The sequence below is a fragment of the Centrocercus urophasianus genome, unplaced genomic scaffold, assembly GCF_019232065.1.
Source record: "Centrocercus urophasianus isolate 14NV4802_14NV808 unplaced genomic scaffold, USGS_Curo_1.0 seq_21, whole genome shotgun sequence".
Taxonomy (NCBI): domain Eukaryota; kingdom Metazoa; phylum Chordata; class Aves; order Galliformes; family Phasianidae; genus Centrocercus; species Centrocercus urophasianus.
The window spans coordinates 12384252-12391468 of NW_024884767.1; positions in this window are offsets into that span (position 1 = coordinate 12384252).

A 7217-nucleotide genomic window follows, 5' to 3' on the forward strand; every position below is an offset into this window, starting at 1 on the left:
GCCTGCCAACCAGAATCACAGTGTTCCAGCATGCTGCTTAATTTCTCTTTTCCTGGCTCCTTAGGGCAGGGATAGGCTGACCAAAGCCAACAGAGACATACATTATTTAGCAGGTTTACAAGCTGGATTTCTTGGACTCTGCTATTTGTTATGTAACACATTAAGCCTTTAAACATGAGAGAACACAAAAAGCCTAGAATGGACATGGAGAACACATGGTTTTATCATTCAAATTATGCAGCGTTAATTATCATCACTCTTCTAATAAGGTCACTCATCCATGATCTTCTATTATGAGCTGGAGAGCAGTGATTGCAGATACAGTTCATGTGGATGAATCTTTGTGGGGAAAAAATGTGGGTGGTGAAGATTACTGAAATCAATTGGCAGAGACGGCATTTTATGAAACTTGAAAGTTATGTGTTCATAGAGAGCATTTCTCTCTTCTTAAGTGGATTCAGTATGCTTCTTTTCCTAGTAGCCTGTTCAGGAAGCATAAGTAAACAGGAAGCTACACTGAAACACACCTAGGTAATCCTCAGTGTTGGATCTGGAACGCTAGCAAAGCTACCAGTCACCGTCAGGTTACCAGATCGATGGTATGCCTCAAAACTAGCAGTGGCTTTGGAGATCAGCACAGAGTTAAACCACAGCAGAAGGGAGAATAGGGAAATTGAGACTTCTCTAATTCTTTCCTGTTTTCTCAGATAAGCAGAAGATGTAAGAGCTAAGGGTTGTTTGAAGATTGTCCTTGATTCACAGCTTGGAATGACTGGCCCATTAGCTACTGTTGTGCTACAAGGTCTGCATTTGTAAGTGGTAGAGCTGAGTCAGGTAGTGCCTTCAGTCATTTGCTGACTAACACAATCTTTGTGGTTTACTTATGCATCCAGTTTCAAAGTTTTACTGCAAAATTTTTGATAACGCTGCTATAAAGGCATGTGAATATCAGTGTAGGAGGGCAAAATATTTTGAGCTGATTAGCTTTACTTTATAAATATTTTTGGAAGCTACCAATGAGAAATGCTCCACTCAAATTCAGCACTAAAAAAATAAAGCTTCTTCTAAAACAAAGGCACATCTGTCAGTGCAGTAGTGTATGAATTTACACAATCTGCAGCACAGAAAAAGTACTTTCTCAAACAAATGAAGTTGAAGCAGGCAGAAAAAAGAACATCATGAAGCCGTCTATGCATTGTCAACAGTATTTAACAGAGCACTTTTTCATTGCCTATGATTCCCAGATACTTGGTGCGAACCGGCTGCCCTTCTGTTCCTCTGTTTCTGAAGCCCAGAGTTGCAAGTGTCGGCTTCTTGCAGTTTGCCTGAAATTAACTATTCAAATGTTGTATGCCACTCTGTATTTCCCCTTTGCAGGACAGGAGGCAGAGGGCAAGAAGACATTCTTGTAACTGCTTCAGAAACTGGTAGGGTTTGCTTGGCCTCTGTGTCCTATGGGAAATTTGGGGGATCTGCTTTGTTTCCCATGTGCTCAAGAAGAAAACCAGCACACTGCACCATGCAGACAGCTTGATAGTCTCTCCATTCCCAAGTTTCTCTAATGATAACTTGGGAGAAGACAGCTTCCCTATTTCCCTCATAGACACATTTGGAAGCTTTCTTTATCCTCCAATCCTGCAGCAGGGGGTAGCCTGCTTGTGAGCAAAGTGTGCAATGCAGCGCAAATGAGCCTGCTCTTAGTCCTTCTGGACTGATTTCTTCCACATATTGGAGTCCTTTGATTGTTGTCAGGGAGACAAGTGTTGGCACAACTTTGCCTTGGTATTTGTAGAGCTTAGTCAAGCAATTGCTTTCCAGTGCCTCTGCACACATACAGCAAGAGAGCAGACAGATGGACCTGGCTTCTTCCTTTGCCAGTCTGAGTTCACAAGTGTGCACTATCTCCAAACTACAGCCAGGAGAGACAGCCAGCATACCTCAGACGACACTAATTGAACTACTCTGAGCTGCAGTGTAGTAAAAACTTGGTGCAGACATCAAATGTAGCCACTGTGAGGCACAGGACTTATTTAGGACGTTGGCCAGTGCATACTGTTGATAGTACTTCAGCTAGTTGTTTAAATTATTCCATGCCAAGATAAAACACCACAGTAATGCTTTCCTGATGCTGGAGTCCTTCACATAGTACATCCCCGAGCCCAGAAATTCCCAGCAGTCTACGGTTTGTGCCATTGTTGGCCTTTCCTCTGCATAACCTTAACATTTTCTTCATTCCCCTCCACCAAGATGTGACCAAACCTAAATCAAAACAGCCATCACATCCCCTGAATTTGCATAATGGTTGAAAACAAAGATAGTGAACTTTGCAGGCAGTCATTTAGGATTAAATCATGCAAAACAATTGCTAGTAGCGCAAAAGCTGAATGCTACAGAGCAGTAAGGGCCAAGACACAGAGAAATCAAGTGACTTGCCCAGTTTGATATGGCAGTTCAGTGACAGAGGTAGAAATGGGCTACCCAGTTCTTTCTCTCAAGGCGGGCCTAATCTCTAGATCATGCTTTGATCTCCTTTTAGTATTAAAAAATAAAACTTCCTCTGTTCATGCTGTAAGTCATTACTGATATTACTTCCAAATTACGGACTCACCATTATCACGTCGCTGTAAGATCAAACAAACAAGAGGGCAGTAAGAGCGGAAAAGAAGGCTTACTTTGTGTCACTTTCTTCCACAATCTGCTCAGCAAAGCCAAAGAGGAAAAATGTGGTTTTTTTTTTAAACAGATACCTTTTGGATCACATCAAATACTTCTCATGGGTGTATGTCAGAGACATTTTCCTACAAAGGTTTTGTCCTTTGCATTCATGACTGCCTGGATGTTTATCAGGATTTTTCATTCCCTAAATTCAAGATCAAACTGGGATATGTATTCTGATAGCACCAAAAGTACTTCAACAAAGTCCACAAAGCAAAATAATTAATGAAAAAAAGCATTAACTCAGCATGTTCCTGCGCTAAAGCCAAAGGATTAATTTCTGCCATCTCAAAAGGAAGGTCAGGAGAAGGAAACAGTGATTGAATAATCTGGCTTTGCAGGAATGTATGAGCTCAGTCTTTCAAATACTATGGAAGCCTTCCCAAAGCTTCCTATTTGGGTGAGGTGTTCTTCCTTCTAGGAGAAAGCCAAGTCATGTCTCTAAGTGCTTTTCAGCTCTATGGTTTCTCAAAAAGGGGAAGTGACCAGGTGATCTTCCACTTACTCCCTGGCCTCTGCTACCACTCCATGGCCTGTATTATAGCATAGAATTTCTGAGTGGCAGCACCTCAACTTACACATTGTCCCTGCATCCTATATCAAGGAACAAACAGACTCAACTAGCAGGCTCCAGCAGATGTGTATAGCTTTATCTACAGGAACAGAACCTGAGTTTGTGAATTCCAGCTGTAACTCCCTCCCTAAAGAACTTTCACGAACCACCTCTCCCTCTGAGCTGAATCAAATGGAGCTCAGCTCACTCTTCCTCAGAGATGCCACCCCAAAAGTCCTCTCTTTCAGATTGTACACTGTTTACAAGAAAATGGAGGGTAAGCCTCTGGCAGCTATTCTAGTTCACAATGGGCTGGGGAAAAGCAGCACATAATTTTCTGGCAACAACAGTGGAACAATAAAATTAATGAGCCGTTCCCATCTGTTCTTAGTGCAATATATATACTGGATATATACCCATCCATGAGTCTATCTGTGATGTTAGCTCAAACTGAACTATAACTCAGTAACTAAATAAATAAATTACAAACCTCAGCCTTTCCTGTGTACAAAAAAGTGTATAAAAGAACTGATGAGAGTTTCACCAGCTTTCAGATAACACTAAAATTGGGCCTATAAAATCCTCCCATAGAAAAGAATAAAAAGAGGACAGATAGAACAGAACCAGTAGCAGCAGTGCAAGGCTGATACTGACCACATGCATTACAGCATATAAACATGGACCAAGGTGAGTCAGAAGACATTTGTATTCTATGCAGTGTCTTAAAAATCTCTCTTTCCTACAGGAAATTACACTAATATCAATTCTTCTATACACATTGTCTTTCTATACGGAAATTTTCCATGGTGAGGAAGTCACTGCTAGGTTTCACAGTTCAAAAGTACACTTTTATTTCAAAAGATTTCCCAGAGAATTCAGCCATCCCTGTGCAGACAAATACTCAAAGTACACCTGACTTCCTTTGCCCTCAGTAAAACCTCTGACCAAGACAGTTCAGGGGTACAGGATAGTACAGGCTACAGTTCTTTCATATTCTTCCTGGAAAAGACAGAATAGTTTGTGACTTTTATCTTCCAAAACATCCCAGAAAAGTAGTTCAAATGAACAGGAAAAGATTAGTGGAATGCTCATAAAAATGGAAGTTAATCTCCTGACAAATGCAATCAGATTGCCTGGAATTTTTCTATGATATTTTTCATTTTTTTCTACACAATATATTTGTTAGTGGACATATTTTCAGAAGGAATATTGTCATTTGAAATGCCAACATTGTGATTGGAATTGCTTAGCTTGCTCTGCTCAAAAGCCTAGCAAATTGCTCTTTAAAAAGCCTCCAAGATTTGGGAGATGTGGGAGGAGTTAATACAAATTCAACTGTAGGAAAACATGCTTAAAATTTATTTCCTTTAATGGTTATTAAATTTTTGAAGTGCAGTATAGAAGATATACTGATAATTGAAAAATGTCTCTTTTGCGAGTATAACAATATTAAGACATTATTGCATGAGAGAAAGAACAGATAAGCTTGTCATCCTAGGTATCCTTCCTTTTCTCAGTATGGCCTTTGGCAAACATAGCGACTATGATATTATCCAGGTCATTAAATAGGGAAACTTGAAAACAAAAGGTTGTGAAAAAGATTTGAAGAGAATATGTTTATAATTAACAACGGAGCTTGGAAGAAGCCCAACAGTGAAAGCAATTCTTGTTTTTTAACCTGAAGAACAAGCATTCTGTAAACACAGTAAAGGAGATTACCATAGTAATGAAGAAATGAAGTGAAACAGAGTGCACCTTCGACGCTTGAAAAGGTTTCCGAATTTCAGCGATTCTCAGCCAAGACAGAAGCTATCTGTGACAGATAACTTGGGATGTAACATCAGTACAGCTTCACAGTCTTCACTCAAAATGATTCTGCTTCCTTCCACAACTAGCTACTTCCGAGTGGAAATATTTCCACTATCTTTCTAACATCCTATAAGTCAGCACTTATATCACTTGCGTAGAGCAAGGTGGCTGAATTGCAGTTGTTCTTTTTAGTGAGCTGTTTTTACACATTCATTGCTAGCTCTCTGATTGAGGCTTCAGGCTAGCTACAGGGAAAAAAAAAAAAAAAAAAAAAAGAGACAGAGAAAAACGAAAGAGGGTGGTTTGGATTTTACAAAAACCAAACCAAAGTTGTTTCAGTTCCGGGTCCATTTTTTTCTGAAACCTGAAAGTTAAAGCCTGAGTAGCTAGGATAAGTGCTTCTAATTCTAGTATATCCCTATTTAAAACAATAGGGAGTATTTGTTTTTGTCTTTTTCCTTCCATTGCTTTCTAATTCTTCGATATTGATTGCTTCTTCTCAATTTTCAGTGGAGCTTGAAATTAGATTTGTTTTACTTCTTTGTTCCCAAAGATCTGATCTGCGTATCATGGTGTAAATTAATTCCCAGACCGAGTCACTGAGTTTTCCTCCACATTTTTACCTGAGCTAGTTGAAACTGTGCAACAGAATTCACCATACATGACTCTTTATTGCCAATACTATTTAATTTTGGGAAGGAAAATTCTGATCTTAGTTGAACAGGGTCAGAACCATTTAATTCTAATGGTTTCAGTCTCAAATTATGGCAGCAAAAATTGACCAACAATATGGCTCAATATAGAAATAGTATTTATTGTCACAGTTTATATCTTCATCAAGACTTAACTTGGGCAAGCTGGCAGCAATAATTCTCACACTGCTACAAACTCCGTTTTCACCATTTTTGTTGATACTGGCAAAATGCTTATTTTGGCTTTCTGCACATTGCAGTCATTACTACAATATAGTACAGTCACTTTCTGATACTTTTATGGGTAGGTCAATTTTATTCAACTGATTTTGTACTGAAAACTTATATAAACAAGTGAGTTAAAGACATTGGCAGTCCCATTCCTCAGTCCATGCCAAACTCCATAAGCTGGTCAGTTCAATTAGGATAAAATTCAAGAGGAGATTATGTCAGCTGGAGGAAAGAGGACACTACATTTCCTCTTATTTGAGGAATACCTGGAGCGCTGCTACGTATAGTGCTAATGTATATCCATAAGGCTGTAGGTGTTTAAAGACAAGCTAAAACAAGCCTGTTCGATGATATTAGCAAGATTACTCATCCTGTTCATAATCAGAAAAAATTTTAATTGAAATTTCACAGAGCAGAAAGTACAGAATCATGACCATTTATTCACAGCTGTTTGGAGTATCTTTCCAAGGCAGGAAAGGATATGATATCTAGGAAGAAGAAAAGGTCCACATATTTTCATTTTTAAAGTTTGCAATTGTAGCAGTAACAAAACAAGGCACTTTTGAAAAGTACTTATCTTTTATGCTCATTAGATTGCAATCCAGCGATGACTGAACATGATATTTAAGCAGGAGTGTTTTTGCCAGTGAGTTACATGATCAACACGAACTGCTAATGTTTTCTATTCTAAACCTTCTCAAAATGTCAAGTGTTCTTGTCAGCTGAGTAGAAGTGGCATAAAACTAACGTCTGAAGTTGCTTTCAATGATATATCCTTGGGGAACTTCATACATATACTGAAATCATATTCACAATATGTGCTAATATCTTCTGCTGCAAGGGATTAGGCTTTTAACTCTCATTTCCATTAATGGCAATACAGCACAGCCTGGGACTTCCTTCCAAAAAAGATAAGGCATTCTTATATAGAGCAAGTCTTATTTCCTGAATTTACTCATGCTGTAAGAAAATAAAAATATAAAATAAAGTAAGGAAATTGCTTCTAAGAACAGGCCTGGTAATTCTGCTGTTGACCCCCTATTTTCACTGTTGTTTTTTATTAATTTATTTCTAAGCCAGTAAATCACCAGAACAGCAGAGAAAATCAAGTTATCTAAGATAGTTACTGAAGCAGTCTCGTTTGGGGTTTTTTTGCGTGTGTGCGTTTTGTTGTTGTTTGTTTTGGGAGGGTTTTTTTTGTGGGTTTTTTTTTTTTT